The sequence below is a fragment of the Sorex fumeus genome, unplaced genomic scaffold (genome assembly GCF_029834395.1).
Source record: "Sorex fumeus unplaced genomic scaffold, SorFum_2.1 ptg000063l, whole genome shotgun sequence".
Classification (NCBI taxonomy): Eukaryota; Metazoa; Chordata; class Mammalia; order Eulipotyphla; family Soricidae; genus Sorex; species Sorex fumeus.
Genome location: NW_026606120.1, coordinates 51,732,197 through 51,749,563, shown reverse-complemented (window position 1 = coordinate 51,749,563; position 17,367 = coordinate 51,732,197). Strand labels below are relative to the sequence as shown.

The 17,367-nt window shown below is 45.3% G+C and overlaps 1 protein-coding gene across 1 annotated transcript in view; it reads left to right on the top strand.

Moving 5' to 3' along the window:
- Window positions 1-17,367, top strand: part of MYO1D (myosin ID) — a 392,202-nt gene that overhangs the window by 292,664 nt on the left and 82,171 nt on the right. The gene's annotated exons all lie outside the window — the stretch shown is intronic.

The window sequence follows — 17,367 nt, the reverse complement described above, 5'->3', positions numbered from 1 at the left end:
TCTTCTCCTTGTGGTACTCTCTTTCTCTGCCCCCTGCCACTTGATGCTGGAGAGGAATGGGCCAAAGCTTTGATTCTTTCCTTCCTTCCAAATAGGCTTTCCTCTGTATCCCAAGTGGTTGCAATGCATTCCCTATTGATATTTTTGGATTTTCTCAAGTTTAGATATGATTTTGCTTTCTCTAAATGGAATATGATAACCACATACCTAATTTCACTGTATTCTTTTTTGAGGACAAATGTTTGAAATATAATTTTAGAGGTGAGTTGCACAGGCCATATGTTTTATGTTATTAAACCTTATATTCTAGAACAAACAGTTATTTATAAACATCTTCTCTAACTGAATGCATCTAATTCCCATCTGGTAGAAAAAAATTAAGACTCTTAAGAAACTACATATATGTGTATTTACATATATGTGTATTACATATATAGTTTGCTGGAGCGATAGCACAGCGGGTAGGGCGTTCGCCTTACAAGCGGCCAACATGGCCGACCCGAGTTCGATTCCTCCACCCCTCTCGGAGAGCCCGGCAAGCTACCGAGAGTATTCGATATGCCAGACACAGTAACAACAAAGTCTCCGATGGAGACGTTACTGGGCCCGCTCGAGCAAATCGACGATCAACGGGAGGGCCTTTACCTTTACCTTACCTTACATATATAGTTTATATTGATGTGTGTATATATACATACGTATATATATGAGTGTGTGTATGTATATGAGTGTGAAAACATTTCTTTTGTCTTCCAAATGACTATAATGCAAAGAGAAATACTAAGAGTTTCAAATGGATGGACAAGGCATGGAAGTGGGATTACTTCTTTTAAGTCTCTAAGTCAAATTTCCAGACTTATTTTCCTTGTAGTAATTAGTGGTACCAAAGTATGGACAAGTAAAGGAATTTTAGTTCTTTATATTTAATCTGGGTTCCCATATTAGCAATGTGCTTTTCCTGGGAAGTTTAAGGGCTTTGTGTCAATCATTCAGCACGTCTCTGGATGATGGAAATGGGTGATATGGTCCTAGAATCCTTTGGCCATTTTGTTCCTTATCTGCATGTTCCTTGGTACATTCCTATTTGCATCCTTCCTATCTTTAGCTTGTCTAAGAATTCTAAATATCTTTCGGTTTTACAAATAGCAGTAAAAAAAAGCTATCATAATGCCTGTTTTTTTTTTTTAATTTATACTTGTGTTTAGAGGTTGACCCTCAGAAAATTCAGTCTTAGAGTTCTGACTCAGAGTGGTAGTCATCACCTTGCTGTTGACTTCTTGGGGGAAAGGTTAATTTAATTTTTTTCCTAGCAATTTCCTTTATTTTCAAGTGTCATTACATTGGTATGGCTTAGGTCTTATAAGAATAATGCTGTGACACATCATCTTATTTTTTTGCCTGGGTTAATTATGGAAATTCAAAAGGTGAAGTACTCAACTCCAGACCAATTCTTCATCTTCTAGAAAAATGTCCTTAACATATGTCCTGAGAAGTTCTGTAATTATAAACTGGCAGTGATGTAGCTCAGCTGTAGAGAGTGGGCCTCAGAGCCCAGGTTTGATCCCAGCACCACAAAAAAATTTATTAAGAGAAAGGTTTGATACTTAAAGTCCATGATCAAAATTTTAGCCAAACATCAGAAGGAGTAAATATTGGGGTGGGGGGGGGGGGAGGATAACCTATCCCATTAAGCCAGAAAAGCAAAAATTAATAAATAAATAAGCCAATTCAACTTGGTGCAGAAGTTTTCATGTACATTTTTTTAATTTTATTTAAGTACCATGGTGTACAAAGTTGTTTATGATACAATTCTTTAGGGCATTCAATGTTCCAACACCAGTTTCACCACTAGTGTGACCTATCCTCCACCGTTGTCCCCTTTTCCCAGTCATCCCCAAACCTGTCCCCTTTGCAGGCACAAAATAATTTATATGATTTGTTACAACTAAATGGCTAATGGGATTATCAAAAATATACTTTAGTATAAATGGAAAATTTGTGAAAATTTTTATATCTCACGATGGGGTCACTGAGTCCTCATCTAAGGGTTTACTAAACTGTTGCTACTTGAGCCATCTGTGTTGTTATTTTTGTTTATTGAGTTTAGCTAGCGTCTCTTACTATCCACTCAATGTGCTGTGCTCCTGGGCTGGAGCTATAGCACAGCGGGTAGGGCGTTTGCCTTGCACGCAGCCAACATGACCGACACAGATTCGATTCCCAGCATCCCATATGGTCCCCCGAGCACCGCCAGGAGCAATTCCTGAGTGCATGAGCCAGGAGTAACCCCTGAGCATCTCCGGGTATGACCCAAAAAGCAAAAAAAAACAAATTTGCTGTGCTCCTATTGGGATGTGGAATTTGGAGGTGTCAAGAACTCCAGGATCTGTAGAACTGAGCTGCTAAGTTTACATGGTGGCAACTGTGGGATATGGGTGTGGCTGCCAGGCTTCCAGAAATATGAGCGACAGGGAGTGAGGGGGGTCCTGTCCTTACTCCCAGAAGAACCCAGAGTATGAAATCCTGCTTACCTGGAATTCTCATCAGTTTGCTGTCTCTGCAGAGATTAGTTGTGAAGCAGCGGAATTGGACCTTTGGCGTAATGGCAGCTGTTGGGGGAGGGGAGGGTGCACCGCTGCTGGCGCTTCAGCAGGGCAGGAGCTCAGCCCGCCCCCCTCATCAGGGCACCCCAGAGTTTTTATCCAGTACTGGATGAAAGTTTTAGCCACTCAGCTTGCATTTCTTCCTAGACTTAGTTGTGAATCTGTAAAGCTGGGCCAGTGGATAAGCTTACATAAGGAAGAGGTGGCCATGGGATGTGATTGGCCATATTCTTTTTTAATTCAAAATGAAGTTAAAAAAATCTGCAAATGCTATAAAAGATTAATTCTGGGAACCGGAGGTATAGTACAGCAGGTAGGGTGCTTGCCGTGCATGTGGCTGACTCAGATTTGATTCCCAGTATATAGTCCCCCCCAGCCCACCAAGTGTGATTCCTGAGCACAGAGCAAGGAGTAATTTCTGAGCACCATGGGGGGGTGGATAGAAGGGGTGAGGCCTAAAAACAAACCAAAAAAGATAAATATATCGTGACCAATGAGACTGTGCCCCAAGAATACAAGGATGGGGCTAGAGAGATGGCCCAAGGGACTTAAAAGCACATGTTTTACTTCAGGGACTCGAGGTTCAACTCTGGCACTGTCCCAAAATATTCATGAGCATTTTTTAAAAAATAATGAAGTCAAGGATGGCCAGTCATTAAAAATGTCTATGATTCTATTTATTAGAGTTCTTAGTACAAGATAAAAAATAGTACTTGGTTAAATCTAATACTTATTTCCTAATCCGTACACTGACAAAGCAAATGAATAAGACTTCAGTAATATAGGATAGAACAAACAAGAGGCAGCTTGGCAGTTGCTGGCCAGTTGGATAAGAGAAAATGTTCCCTGGTTGCCACGCAGAATGCTTGTGGGTTAAGGAAAGGCCTGTCATACTGGCCCCAGCACCTGGAGGGTGCACCGGAAAGACATGTCAGCCCAGAACAGGTGTGGCGGCAGAGAGGGGATGGTGAGGAAAGTGACCACCTCAAGTTCAGAAAACCCTGAAGATGAACCTCACCTTTCTCAAGGGCCATAGGTCAGCAAATCTCTGCCTCCACGCCAAGCAAGTTAGAAACCGGAAAGCAAACAGCAAAGGAACTCTGCACAAGCACTAAGAAACAAATTCCACGTTGTTGTTGTTGCTGCTGTTGTTGTTGTTTGAGAAGTGGCCACACTTAGCAGTGTTCACAAGGTCATGTATCTGGGATGGAACCCACATGCAGACCATGTGCGCCAGCCCTTTGAGCCATCTTCCTGGCCCCAAACTTTATATTTAAAATAAAAGAGGGAGGGACTGGAGTGATAGCACAGCAGACAGGGCATTTGCCTTGCACGTGGCTGACCCGGGTTCAATTCCCAGCATCTCATATGGTCCCCTGAGCACCGCCAAGAGTATTTCCTGAGTGCATGAGCCAGGAGTAACCCCTGAACATTGCCGAGTGTGACTCAAAAAGAAAAATAAATAAAATAAAATAAAAAGAGGAAGAGAGAGAAGCTAGCCACCCTTCTGTCTGGACACAGCACTCAGACTAGGTGAAGTGCCCATTTTCAGAAGCCAGGCAGAGAAGGGCACTGATGACTTTGAACTGAGCCCTGGTTTCACCCAGCCCACAGCCGTGGTGACTCGGATGGGCGGAAATGATTCCCACACCCGACCACCGCCACTGCTGATTGGCCTCTACGTGTCCTCCCAGCCAGCCTGTATTTCCTCACACCACCCAGAGACACGCGCCTGACACTCAGTGGCATGCCCCAGTGATCTGGGTTGGAGCAATTGAAGGAAGGGGAACCTGGCCACAGGGGGCCACCTAACCCTGAACTGCTGGGCCCTAGATCAAACTGGAATGAGCGGGAGAGAAATTGAAAGCTGGTTCTTGATGAAGTGTATTCCAAAGGCTAACACCAGAAACTCTGTGTCTAGAATGTTAACCAGCATGGCTCAAACACAGACCAATCAGGAGACCCGTCTGGAAACCCCTGCGACCACAGCTGTGCCAGCAAGTCGGGGCCATAGTCCACAGATTGGAAATTACATCAGAGAGAGAAGGGAGGTCCCGCAGGGTCAAATACATTGAGATCTGTAATGAAGTTAACCAGGTTTTCTTAAGCCTTGACTCATTTAAAATACGACCAATAAAAAAAAAATAAGTTATATAGATATAGGGCCCAGGACATGTCTCAGTGGCCACAAGGACCTGCAGAGGAAGCCTGCGCTGGAAGTTCAAATCCCGGTGCCACCCACCTGGTCCAAGCACAGCTCCGGCAGCTGTCCCTTCTGGGAGCCCCGCACTGCATCAGTGTGTGGTCTCCAACACTGCCAGCCAGGCCCTGAGTACCTTGAAGATGTATGAGCACAGCGCCAAAGTATGTGAGCCCCACAGCCACTGCATGTGACCTCAGGGGTTGCGACAGCCGCAAGTGAGGGAAGGAAAGAGAGTGGGAACAAAGATAAGGAGGGCTGGCTCAACGGGCTAGAGTGCAGGCTTGGCATGCTAGAGTCCCGAGGCTAACTCCTGGCACCACATAGGCCACCAAACACTGAGCTGGGAGTAACTCTGAGCATTGCTGGGTGTGTGCAGATCACCCCCCCCCCCCCAAGAAAGGCATAACTATATATCTATATAGTATCTATATAGTATATATCTGTCACTTCTTATAACATCTGTGTTGCAATGCTTGAAGTTAATGCAATGCCAGAGATCAAACCTAGGGCCTCACATATGCGAGGTGTGTGTTTTCCCTGACCCCCTTACTAATGTGTACACATACACACACACACATACACACACAAAACTAAATGCATAATAGACTGTAGAAAGATCTGTAAGAAATGAGTAACTGCGGCTGGCTGGAGTGATAGCACAGCGGGTAGGTGTTTGCCTTGCATGCAGCTGACCCAAGTTCAATCCCCAGCATCCCATATGGTCTCCCAAGCACTGCCAGGAGTAATTCCTGAGTGCAGAGCCAGGCAGGAGTAACCCCTGAGCAATGCTGGGTGTGACCCCAAAAGCAAAATAAATAAATAAATAAATAAAATCTGTTAAAAGAAAAGAAAAAGAAATGAGTAACTATCTCAGGAAAGGAGAAATTGGATGGCAGAGACAGGAAGGAGATATATTCATTTTTCACTATAAACCTTTTACAACAAATATATTTCACTTACCTACAAAATACCTGTGTATGTTACTTGTCTACAATCTTTTTTATATTTCTGTAATAAATGGCAGCTAGTTTTAGGTGTATTAGAGATGATCCTGAATTCGTGAACTGTTCCCCTTTCCTGCTGAGGTAAGTAGAAAAGAACAAAAAGAGCGTTCTCCGCGAACGGTCTGTTTCAGGGCATTCGACCATTTTGAACAAAGGCCGCCTGAGTTGCAGTGTTGGCGGCCGGTCTCACTAGCACGGTGAGCGTCTCCTCCGGGCCCGCGTGCTCGGCAGAGGTTTGAAAGAGCCTGGCTTGACACTGGCTCTGTGTCTCATTCTCCGCAGTGGCTACCTGCTGGTAGCGAGCGTGGCTGCCCGCTAGCAGACAGATGGCCTCCCATTCTCTGCCCTCACCACAGAGTCACCAGTAATGCTGCAATGTTCAGCTGTCAAAGGACCCATCTGCCCTGAGCAGCTGTCCAGGCCTGTGCCTGTCTGCGTGCTGAAAACCTCAGCATCACCCCAATCTCGGGTTTAGAAATTTCCTGTTTTGTTTCCCCCGCCCGTTCAGTTTCTGTGGATGAAAGCCAGAAGTCTTCGCCATCTGCTTGTTGTTGTTGCTGTTGTTGTTTTATATAAGAAGTATCTTTAATATCTGCTTAGTTAAACGAGCACTAATACTGAATTTAAGTGAACATTTGACCTGCTTCTCTCTCGTAGTTTGCTTACTGCATTTCACTGCATAATTATCACAGATTTTATGCCTTTTTAAATTTCTTTTAAAGTGATGTGTGACTATTATGTGAAAAGTGGTGTGTGTGTATGTGTGTGTGTGTGTGTTTCTATGTGTTTCTATGTGTATGCCCATGTTTCCCCAGTATTACTTTAAAACATTGTGTGGGGGTGGAGGGGTTGGAGAGATAGTACAGTGGGAGGTCACTTGACTTGGATGTGTCCAACCTGGGTTTGATTCATGGTACCCCATATGCTTTCCTGAGCACAGACCCAGGAATAACAACTGAACATCACTAGATGTGGCCCCAAAACCTAAAAATAATAATAATGATAAAAAATAAATAAAGGAGCATAGCAAAAAGGGAACTGAGGACATTGGTGGTGGGAAATTTATACTGGTGAAGGGACTGATGCTGGAACATTATATAACTGAAATGCAATCATGAACAATTTTGTAACTGTGTATCTCATGGTGATTCAATAGTAAATAGATATAAAAGCCATGGGAGGCTGAAGAGATAGTACAGCATGGAGGATGCTTGCCTTATATGTGGTGGGCCCAGGTTCAAACCCCAGTACCTCACAGGGTCCCCCAAAGCCCACCAGGAATGGGCCCTGAGCACAGAGTCAGGAGAGAGCCCTGAGCACAGCTGAATGTGACCCAGAACCCAAACTAATAATAATGGTAATAAGACCTATGTGCTGATTAGGCAGTGAAATCCAGTTATGTTCTTTTTCTAACTCACACTTCAAACCAGGGGCGGGCTCCGACCAATGAGCAGGGTGTAGTCCAGGACACCCAGGCCAGAGGCAGGGGGATGTGGCCGACTCCAAGCTTTCCCCACTACCGGTCCTCCTTATCCAGTGTTCAGTGCCGCTCCCATGAATCGCTCCTGCTCTCCACCCCTGACCCCCAGGATATCTTTCCATGACCTTGATCTGTGTTCATAAACTGTTGACCTGGAATGCCCAGCTATTCATCATCCTTCACACTCCTACTAAAAATACATAATGTAAGATAAGGACGATTGAAAATAAAGCCGACGAATATATGGGAATGTTTGGTTACACTGTGGTCTCCCCAGTGGTATACCTGGGCCATTTAATGGTTACGGAAGGTATCTGATGTGGGGTGAGAGAATACCGACTGGCTGCAATTTATCATCTTCCGCCTTCCGACAGAGATGCCAGGACTGGCAGCTCAAACTCCACCAGGGGCCACTAAGCAGGACACTTTCCCCTCTGCTCACGCCACCCACCTGACTTTTCTGGGCCCAGTCCCCCACCCTGATGAGTTTTACCACATGGCTCTCGCCTCTCTCTCTGTCACTGGTTCTTACTTATATGTGTTTCAACTAGAATAGAGGCTCTCCCTTCATAGGCCTTCGTGTCTGTGGCTCACTGTAGTTTTCTTGCCATTCAGAATAGTGCCTGGCATTTGTGAGACACCGAATAGACATCTGTTGAATACTGAGGCCAGCCAATGGGGTCCTTGTGCCACAGGATGCTTCTAGCCCTTCCCTCTTGATACATACATCCTGTCCGTCCCCTGAAAATGGTGAATAAGTTCCCCTTCCGACATGGGAGGTGGGGGTAGGGAGGAGGGAAGCACTCTTTTACAGTCTTCTTTTCCAGTCTTGCCTCTATTTTTGTGCCAGTTCCAGAATCACAGTTGTAAGCAGTGTACTACTCTGGGGCATGGAAGTCAAAGTTATGTCAGGATATTAAATCAGCAACAAAAAGGGCAAGAATCCCTTTAGTTTGCTGTGTGCCAGGGTTTGCAGTATTTGTTTACCTTTTATTTATTTATTTATTTATTTATTACCAACTGAAGAACTATAAAGGATTTCAGACTCCTCCCCCAGTAAGCTGGCAAGGAAACAAGATGTAAACATTCCTGCTCCGATCAGCAGCTTTATAATAAGAAGAAGACTTCAAAACCACAACTAGAGGCTGTGCACATACGCCAGCTCTCGGGCTTCAAAGCGGAGAGGTAGATTCTAACTACAAACAGGTGGCCTGTAAGGAGGAATCCGCAGGGGTCCAGAGCCCCATCCTCTGTGAAAGCTCAGAATGGCTCTTTAGTTCTGAGACCTCTGAAGAAAGATAATAACCGTAAGAAAGAAGCAAACGACAGAAAATGGAAAGCATGTTTTTTGAGCAAGACCCGAGCAAAATTTCCATTATAGAAACTGCATTCTGTATAAGATTCAAGAAAGCGTAGGTTCTACATACAGAGAACAAATATTACAGAGCGGTCAGAGAGGAGTGTGTGGGCTGAGAAGCAGAAGTGTTCAGTGATTTTAATGAAGAAAAGATATTAACAAATATAAAGTGTGCAGATGACAATAATATTGCAGAATATAGAACTGATTTGAAGGAAAAGCTTAAGGATGTCTTTCAGCCAAGGTAGAGAATGATGGCAAATGAGCTGACAGTTATCACTGTCACTGTCACTATCCTCCTGTTGTTCATTGATTTGCTTGAGAGGGCACCAGTAACATCTCACAACAAATTGTGAGACTTGTTGTTACTGTTTTTGGCATATTGAATACATCACGGGGAGCTTGCCAGGCTTTGCCATGAGGGTGAGATATTCTCAGTAGCTTGCCGGGCTCTCCAAGAGGGGCGGAGGAATCGAACCCGGGTCGGCCATGTCGGCCGCGTCTAAGGCAAACGCCTTACCTGCTGTGCTATTGCTCCAGCTCAAGCTGACAGAAATAAAGAACTAAAAAGATTTACTTTCAGTTATTGGGGTTTGGGTTTTTTTTTTAAAGAAACAAGCAGAACAAATAAAAGGCAATTTCACTGATTCCAAACACATTTTTTAAATGCTAGTATCTTTTTTTATTGAAATATGATATAATTAAGATAGTAGCCCCAGTTTCAGCAGTATACAGAATGCCGGTATGTCTTACAAAGGTAACATCATATTCAATAAAATATGGTCATTCCAAACAAAGTAGAAGGAAATTTTTCTGATGGTAACACGTCTGAAGATGTAATGTACCTGCTTTTTAAAAAAAAATCTGCAGTTATCTATTAATTTTGAGGATCAACAACAAATCAATGGACTGGTACTGTGGTTGAGATATTTGCCTTGCATGCAGCCAGCCCTGCTCAGCCCTGCACTGCACGTGGTCCCCTGAGCACTTCCAAGGTTCACTCTGAGCACAGAGCCAGGAATGACCCCTGTAGCACTGTAGGGGTGGCACAAAGTCACCCTGCTCCCCCTGCACCCCCAAAATACACACATATAAACAAAGAACCAACACACGCGCACGCACACACACACACACACACACACACACACACACACACACACACACACAAACAGCTTAGGGAATGTAGGAAGATTTTAAGGAAAGAACCAAAAGGAAAAAAGGTTTGCCTGAGGCTCAATTCTCAGTGGTAAATGCCAGAATCCTGTTGAGCAACATCTTTAGTCTTTGGAGGAGAAAAGAATGCCCCCCCCCTCCACTAGGGCCTGAGGCTCAGAGAGAGCCTCAGAAAGTTGGCTGCTGGGGGTTCTTTGAAGAGGAACAGTTGTGTGAGTCAACTCATGGTCTCCTCCTTTTGTCTCTGCTTTCTCTTTGCTTGCAACTTCACTTTCTCACAGCCCCCCCCCCCCCACATTGGCTCCAAGTATCTGATAACAACTCCCAACATCTCTTCCTCCCACCACATGAGAAGAAATTCAGGGCCACATTCTCTGGGCTGCCATTCCCAGAGCCCAGAGAAGTGCTGCCAGGAATCTAAGAACTGTGGCCAGAGTGGGGATCTTCTCCCTACCTGGAGGGCGGCCACTTTCCTGGTAGAAGTAGGTGGGGTCCAAACACCCAAGTCTCCAAAAATAAATGGAGGGAAGAACATGTCTGGGGAGAGGGAGAGACAGCGGTGAGTGGAACGTGGAAAGGATGTGTGTGGAACCAGCATTTCCTAGAAGAGGGAAGCTGGCTATTGTATCATCCAAAGAAGCATGGTAGGGTCTTTTGTGATATTTCCATTCCATGAAATAACATGGAAAAGGCCAGGACAGGCTTCCTTTCTGTAGCAATTTCCTCTGAGTATGTACCTGTCTCTATTTCAATCACCCGGCTGTGTTGGCCAGGGGAACAGGGTGCTGGAGATTGAACCAGGTTGGCCGCATGCAAAGTGGGCATCTTAATCCCTTTAATATCTCCCCAGCCCACATATTTATGTGACATTTTCCTGAAGCCAGTGGTATCAAAGTAGTTTCTTTCTGTTTAAAAAAAAAAATCTTTTTTTTTAAGGCAAGAGAGATAGTACAGGAAAGGCACTTGGGTTTCACACAGTCGACCCTGGTTTGATCCCTAACCCCATATATTATTGGCCTCTTGAGCACTGCCAGGCATGAGCACTGAGCACAGATTCAGGAGTAAGCACTCAGCACAGCCAGAGTGGCCCAAAAATTAAAAAGAGAATAAATTAAAATAAAAAAAGAAAAGAAACATCAAAGCTTATATTTTTTAAATTATGATTACTGGGCTGGGGACATGATTATGCTTTGCATATGTGAGTGTCCCAGGTGTGATCCCTGACACAGTATGGTCCCCTGAACACCAATAGGTATGGCCTAAAAACTTAAATAAATGAATAATTATTTCCTAGCAAGGTACAAATGAAGTGCCCCCTCCTTCCCCAGTGAAGAGAGGTGGATATGAGGAATGGGCTGAGGTACAGAAATAAAGACGCAGCAGATATAAGAAATGAGACGAGAATGCGCAGGTTAATCACACAGAGTCAGGATTCTATGTGCCACTTCTGATTGTCCCAGAGAAAACCATCACTCACTTAAAGCAGTGGGGTTTGAGTTACCCTAAGAAATGCGCACCCAGGACTTGCCTGTCCTTTTCCCAACAGGATATCCCACCTACAAATAGCAGGTTTGCACTAATGAACTTAGCCCATTTCTAGATACTCATACTCATCAGCTGGACCCAGAAGAACACAGAAACCTTAGAAGCCCTTCACTGTGACTAAGCCAGGACCAGAATCAAACAACTAGACCTACAGTGCCAGACTGGGAACCCGCTACCCACTTTCCATTTCTCTGGTTCTGCACTGTGCTCATCAGTGCTGAAGGACAGAGCTCTCTTCCAGACAGGCAGGGAGCACAGTCATCCTCAGCATCCTGGTGCTTATAAGGGAGATTTTCTGGGGATTTTTGTGAAGATGAAAGATAACAACATACTTGCTTTATGACATGTCACCTTTTCATGTTGGAAGAGTAAGTTAAAAGTCCTAGACAACTGATCATCTTGTCAGCATCTCTGTAGGAAGGTGGCATACATTTATTTACAGTAACTCTTATTTATGTTTTATGCATGTGCGTGCGTGCGTGTGTGTGTGTGTGTGTGTGTGTGTGTGTGTGTGTAGTGGCAGGGCAAGTGCCCTACCACTGAACCACATTGCCACCTCATATTTTTTTAAAAGCATATGGTACTAAACAGTATGATATATGTTAAAATGGATATCATCCCGTGAGACATTCAAAACTTTGCCAGATGATTAGTGATTGGTTTGTACTGTCAGAATTTTTTTTCAAAATTCCATGTCAAGTACAGCTCACAAAATGGAGGGGGGTTTGGGGGGTTTTGTTGTTGTTGTTGTTGTTGTTGTTTGTTTGTTTTGTTTTGCTTTTTGCGTCATACCCAGTGATGCTCAGGGGTTAATCCTGGCTCACGCACTCAGGGATTACTCCTAGCAGTGCTCGGGGGACCATATGGAAGCTGGGAATCAAACGCGGGTTGGCTGCATGCAGGGCAAACACCCTACCCACTGTGCTATCACTCTAGCCCCAAAATGGAGTTTTTTTAAGCTTTCTTTTGATTTTCAGTTTGGTATGTACACATATTTTTTCCCCTTTCTTTTCCCTTTACTGCTGTTGAAGTTGCATCACTGGCCCCCTTGTCAAACAACCAGGGTTACTCCTCAACATGCGGAGTGTCACTGGAGCTCAAACACAAGGTCTCATGCCCATGAGGCAGGTGCTCTACCACCAAACTATCCCCTAGTCCCTTTAATATTTTTCCTAACATAGGTTCAGTGCAATAGTACAGCAGGTAGAGCATTTGCCTTGCACGCAGCCAGCCCAGGAACCCTGCATAGTCCCCCGAGCACTGCCAGGAGTGATCCCTATACACAGAGACAGAACTCCTGAGCATTGCATGGAGCACTTTTCTGGGTGTGGCCAAAAAAATTTTTTTCTTCTTGTGTCTCCCAAGTACTAACCAGGCTTCACCCTGCTTACCCTCCAAATTAGACAAGATCGGTATGTTCAGGGTTGTATGGCATCGACAGAATGTCTTGTTTTAAATCATGTATGTGTATAGGAACCAGAATTTTATAAAAGCATCATTTCCTTGATTACTTTTCCTCTGAAACAAACATCATTCTCTTCCTACATCATTATGTAAGCTTGCATTCTCTGGGCTCACTGTCGGAAGGTGATGGGACTGGGGGTCCACAGCAGGCAATGCTCTGGGTGGTGAGCAGGATCCAGAGCTTCTGTAAGAGCTCTTCGTGATGAGACGCTGATACATGAGCCCTGAGAGCCAGGGACAAAGCCTGGAAGGTTGTGGGGCGTGACCTGGCTCCATGTATGAGTCTGGAAAGCTCTGACAGGGCAGGGAGCCATCCAGCTGGTCCTTGGGATGGCTCCGTTTCTATCAGATAGAAAGGGGCCAAGATTTCCTCCAGAGATGGGCAGCAGAGTATGCCAAAACCTTGGTAAGCTGAAGTAGCTGAGGTCAGGACTTAGAAAACCCTCATACTAGCTAATGTGAAGGTTATCCTCCAGATTGTGAGAAGATGAGACAAAACCTGACGTAGATATCTTCCTGCCTGAAGATGATCGAGTATGTGTAGTTTCTGAAGAAAAATGGGAGCAGCTTGAGAAACACTTGCCGAGATATACCTGTGCCCCCACATATATGTAAGAAACATCAGCTAAAAAGAGAGCTAACAGTGGGCCAGAGAGATAGTACAAGGGTGAGGCACCTGCCTTGCACATGGCCGACCCTGGTTAGCTCCCAGGCACTGCACAGGCTCCCCTGATCACAGAACCAGGAGAAGCCCCTGAGCATGGCCAGGTATGGGCCCCAGATCCCCAAAATAGAAAGAGCGGCTGGAGTGATAGCACAGCGGGTAGGGCGTTTGCCTTGCAAGCAGCCATGTTGGCGGCTGACCCGAGTTCGATTCCTCTACCCCTCTCGGAGAGCCCGGCAAGCTACTGAGAGTTTCTCGCCCGCACGGCAGAGCCTGGCAAGCTACCCGTGGCATATTCGATATGCCAAACACAGTAACAATTGTCACATTGGAGACATTACTGGGCCCGCTCGAGCAAATCGATGAACAACGCGAGGACAGTGACAGTGACAGTGACTGATATCAAGATTAGTAAAATTAAAAGTTCTAAAAGGCCCTGAGAACCGTAACAACCATTCCTTAGCCTTTCTACGTGCCTGATGTATTCTGTGTTGGCTCCCCCAAATCGACAGTTATTAGCAATACAAATTCCCAAGATGAGAAGAACCAAATTTGGGGTTGTGTTTTGTTTAATTTTCTCTTCTGGAACAAGTATGAGGCTGAGAACCCCCAACACAATCAGCCTTGGCGAGGTCGGAAGATTCCCAGATTAGAGGGAAAGATGAGCAAAACAAATGCAGTGAGGAGGGGCTGAGGGTTGGGGAGCTGCTTGGCGTGCCGCAGACCCCCTTTGTCTCCCGGTCACCACCCCCAGAGTCCCTGCACCCAGGCATGCCCTCCCCTCACCCTCCTCCCAGGAAGGGCTGAGGCGTGTGTGCTGGCGCCAGAACCACACGGCACCTTTCTCCTCTTCCTCAGCCCATTTGCTCTTCAGATGTCACTGCATGTCACTGCCTCTCCAGACACTGCGGGGGCTGTAAGTCTGAGACCAGAAGGCTGGTCTCCAAGAGTTTAGCGTCAGGCTCCAGCAGGAAGCAGAGACGTGGCCTCAATGGAGACCCACTGGTCGCTAACTGCACGGTTGGCCGCCTTGTGTGCCCGAGCTATGCGCCTTCATTTGGGACTAAAATCCTCCCTCACGTGAAGCAGGCAGTTGGCCAGTATCCATTCCCCAGTGGACAAGAGCTGACAGCAAAATTGCTGGGAAATGGAAATTGCTGGGAGGGTGAATATTATGCTGTGGCTTTGGGCGGGGGTGGGGGGGGAACCTCAGTTTTTAAAAATGCAACCGGCCAAAAAAAATCTATTTGCCAAAAACCAGTTTTGCCAAATGGCCAATTTACTGGACTTGTCAAAATTTGCAAATTACCCAAAGACCGATTGTGTGGAATATCATTCCTCTTGGTGGTATTTTGAAGGCATGTTCAGATTGAAGAAACCAAGGTTCTGGGATTGGCTCGGTATTTTTATTTCTCACAGAAAAATGGATTGTGCTTGAACAGAAATAGGTTGTTTGGCATTTCTTTACAAAGGATCAAGCCACCTCGGGGTGGTGGAGCAGGGGGCATCACTGAGTCAGTGGTGGAGGAAAGTGGACACTGCTGAAGGATGTGGGTTGGAATGCTGGAGGCGTGACACCCTAGCACTCACAGTATTATAAATCACATTGCCTCAAATAAAAACTAAAAGCAAAACATTTTTTAAAGGGGTGGGGGGCTGGAGAGATAGGAGAGAGAATGGGGCACTTACCTTGCATGCAACCAATCCAGGTTGGAGCCCTGGTGCCATGTATGGTCTATTGATCCCCACCAGATGTGGCCCAAACACCCCCAAAGGAAGACTCTTTGGGGGGGTTGGAAATGTCAAGCAAAAAAAGACAGCCTTTTCTCTGATGCTTCTGCAAACCAGCCAGCCTTGTGCTCTTCCCTACAAACAACGACGCCCATGACACTCAGGAAAGACCGGCGTCTCTCCCAAGCAGCTGATACATACGATGGGCAGCCTGCATTTGGAATAACCTGACCCACACTTTTCCTCAGAACCAGCACTATACACCTTTCAAAATAATTTCTTTCTTTTGGTAGAAGGGGTGTGGTTTGGACCTCACCTAGGAGTGCTCAGGACTTACTTCTGGCTCTATGCTCAGGGGTCACTCCTGGCAAGGTTCAGGAAACCATATAGAGTTCCAGGGATTGAACCTGGCTTAGCCACATGCAGGGCAATTGCCCTATTCACTGGCCCCCTCAAAACCAATTTCTAAGACAGCAAGTATCAACCTCTACAGTGTTTGCATGTCCTGTGGGAAATTTTAGTTGAGATAATTTTTCAGATCCTCCTTCAGTTATTTGCCATATAGTATTCTTCTACCAGGTCTACCAAATAAGTCAGTTTATCATATTTGCTTCCTCCAAAAGAAAAAAAAAATTTTTTTAACCTTTTTTAAAGTTTATAGCAGTTCAGTTAGCTGAGATGGCTTCTGAAGATTTCCATGCGATTTGATTGCTCCGTTTTCAACAGCAGTGGTTGTGAAGCAGTTAAAGAATGACCTGCTTAAGTAGACTATGGACTGAACATGTTTGCCACTCAATGCCTCTTTTGCAGACCACAACACCCAAAAGGAGAGAGAGAACACAGGGGATTGCCCTGCCACAGAGACCGGGGGGGGGGGGGTGGGAGGGGGGGATGGGGGGATGGGGGGGGATATTATCCATGGTGGTGGAAAATGGGCACTGGTGGAGGGATGGGTATCTGATCATTGTATAATCAAAACCCAAGCACAAAAAATTGTAAATCTACAACTGTAAAAAAAAAAAGAAGCAATAAAAATAACACCTGGCTTGAGCAAAAAAAAAAAAAAGAATGACCTGCTTAGGGGCTGGAGCGATAGCACAGCAGCTAGGGTGTTTGCCTTGCATGCTGCCGACCTGGGTTCAGTTCCCAGCATCCCATATGGTACCCCAAGCACCGCCAGGAGTAATTCCTGAGTAGATGAGCCAGGAGTAATCCCTGTGCATCACCGGGTGTGACCCCAAAGCAAAAAAAAAAAAAAAAATTACCTGCTTGGGGCCTGCAGTGGCCACTGGGCAGACGGGTGCATGGAAGAGGGGGTGTGGTGGGCCCAGCACCCCTGCCTGCCAGTCCACAGAGAGGAAAAGAATCCAAGAGGGGAGAAGGGAAATCAGAAGGCCCAAGAACCCTAAGTAAAGGCCTGCTAAGCCACCCAGTAAAACTTCAGTCAGCAGAAAGCAGCTGTGTTCACTATGCAAATTTGGTATATTTGGCAAGTTGGTCATTCAGCAGATTGGTCCTTTGAAGAATTCACCATTTGGCAACTTATGCTTGATCAGTGAATTGTCCTAGTCCATAGCAAGTTCCCTGGCTCCATTAGGCTAATGGGAATCGGACTTCTGTCCTTGACTGCATGAGGATCCTAACAAGTCCTATAAGTCAGCAGCTTTGATCATCTCTTAGCTACTGATAAATAACATAGCAGAGGTTGCTGGGGTTCAGTGAACCTGATCGATGCTGCTTGAACACCAGTATTTAGTGTTTTCCCCTAAAGATACCAATTTTGGCTGCCTCTAATGTCTTAAGTGAAGTCTTCAGTTTTCAGAGGAGTAAAGGGTTGAACTCTGTATTTAAACAAGTTTTTTTCTTTTTTTTTCTTTTTTTGAGAGAAACATGTTCTTTTTGATACTGAGAGCATGGATTTTATCCAGTGTGACTTCATGGATTTTGTGAACATGCTTTTAAAACAAAAACTTAAGAATCTGCCAGTTGTTAAGTTGAGGTGTTTTCTGTTTGTTCTTTGCAGTGCCAGGGACCAATCCCAGGGCAGCACACATGTAAGACAAATACTCTGAACATCTCCCTGGCCCTGGAGGTTGTCGTCTTTTCTTTGACTCTGGGTATCAAAACTGAAGACATTGGTGAC